Raw genomic sequence first — 2,298 nt, forward strand, 5'->3', positions numbered from 1 at the left:
GTTCCTACGCTCTAAGACCCCAAAGTAAAAAGTACTTTATTTAAGTCGATGATTTAGTTTTTATTTATCATTTACTTTTCATATGCTATTTATATATTGTAAACTTAAGTTTTCCAATGTAGTCTGATGAAGTATTCAGTTAGTATACTACACTACATATACATGGTATATAGTATCCTTGCTACACTTGTGCTCAATTATACTTTGTAAGAAAAGTTTCAATTATAATACTTTTGGCTAAGGGAAATTCATAAAACTACCTTATTTCTTAAACTATTACACCACTTTTTTCTCACTTCAATGTTTTCAAACAAGTCTCTAATTGAAAAAAAAATCTAGTTACATAATATGCTATTTTAAATATATTTATTTATTTTTTGCAACTAAAACCCAAACAACTGTTGAAGAAGATATTTATATATCTTCTGGACAGAGCTTTCTGGGTTTACATAATTTTCTAGCAGCGGAGTTGACATGTATGTGTTAACCAAGAAAATGAACACTTAAAAGTAAGTTTACAAAGTTGGAGGATTTTTTTGTTGTTGTTTGTTTGTTTTTGAGTGTTTTCTTTTGTGTTTTCTCTTATTTGAGGTCTGGAGTCTTTCCTCTTGCTTTTTCACCCCAGTCATGAGTCACAGGTCAAGATTAATACTCATAATCACTCTAAAGACTGACTTCTAATCACCAACCAACATTTTGGGACTAGGGGGGGAATGGGAGTGCCACACACATAATTCCTGCAATTTCACAGGTAGATCTGTTTTAACCTGAGTATCACAAAAGTGGGTCAGAACAAGTTACATGTACTAAAGGAACTTTTTATATACATCTTATTTAAGTGAATTTATTTTGATGAGCCACTACTTTAACTCAATTTGAAAACTTGTTGAGCACATTTCTAATTAATTCAATCTGTCATGTCACATTTGCACAACTTGTCACCCTAGAGATTCAGAAAATTACAAGAAAAACTGTAAGGGTTTTTTTCAGTTCTTTTCATAACATTTTTTAAAAAATATAATTACCAGCATATAAAGTGACTTATTTGCCTAATGATATATGTTTGGATATATACAGCAGAAATATATTAGTGTTTATTTTGGAACTCAGTGTTGCATTAGTTGCAGTTGATTCAATTATTTTTTTATCGTAATTTTTCCACAAGGTGAAGCAAAATTTGTGACTTTATGACACTTGACCACGTTGTTTTACTCAAACATATGGAAAACTGGGTTGGTCTCACTGGGCCAGTACTAAACTGGTTCAGAAGATACTTGGAAATCAAGAAATATTTTGTGGCAATTTTTAATTTAATAGCTGAGCTAACAGAAATTTCATGTGGAGTGCCCCAAGGCTCCATCCAGGGGCCACTTTTATTTAATATCTGTATGCTCCCACTGGCTCACGTTAAAAAGAACAGCAACATTAGTTACCATAGCTATGCAGATGACATACAGATATATATTGCATAGACAGCAGGAGACAGATGCCCTGTACAGGCTCTTGGTAAATGCACTGAGGACATTAATGACTGGATGTGTCACAACTTACTTTATTTAAACAAACAAAACTGAGGTTATTGCATTTGGGGCTAAAGAGAAACAGTTGGAGATCGCTAAAGAGTTACAATTTAATCATCTAGTAAACATCAACCAGGCAAGAAATTTGAGTTTAGAGACATGCATTTTGATAAGCACGTCTTACCGAGAACCTAGTGCATGCTTTCATCTTTAGTCGACTTGATTACTGTAACAGTGTTTTTACAGGACTACCAAAAAAATCCATCAGGAAACTGCAGCTTATTCAGAACTCTGCTGCTCGGGTTCTCACAAGGACCAAGAAACTAGACCACATCAGTCTAGTTCTGGGGTCTTTACACTGGTTACCTGTCTGTCAGAGGATAGACTTTAAAGTTATGTTGCTGGTTTATCAAGTTTTGAAGGGTTTAGCACCAAAATACACGATTGACCTCCTGATCCAGTATGTACCAGACAGACCTCTCTGGTCAGTTCCTACAGTCAAAACCAAACTAGGAAGAGCTGCATTCAGCATCTATGCTCCACAAATCTGGGACTCCCAGAAATAATTCAAATTAGCTGAAACACTCAATTTGTTCAAATGAAATTTCATTTGACAACAGTTTTGAGTTTATAGCCTTATTTAATTACAGTTTCAAATGTACAATTTGTTTTCAAATTTTAAACCTTTTCTTAATTTTTGCGAAGTTTGGGAGTTTAAATCTGTTTTCAGATTTTCAGATTTTTTTAATTTACAATGTATGTTTTTTCGTTTTTTTTT

The sequence above is a fragment of the Oryzias melastigma genome, linkage group LG15 (assembly GCF_002922805.2).
Source record: "Oryzias melastigma strain HK-1 linkage group LG15, ASM292280v2, whole genome shotgun sequence".
Classification (NCBI taxonomy): Eukaryota; Metazoa; Chordata; class Actinopteri; order Beloniformes; family Adrianichthyidae; genus Oryzias; species Oryzias melastigma.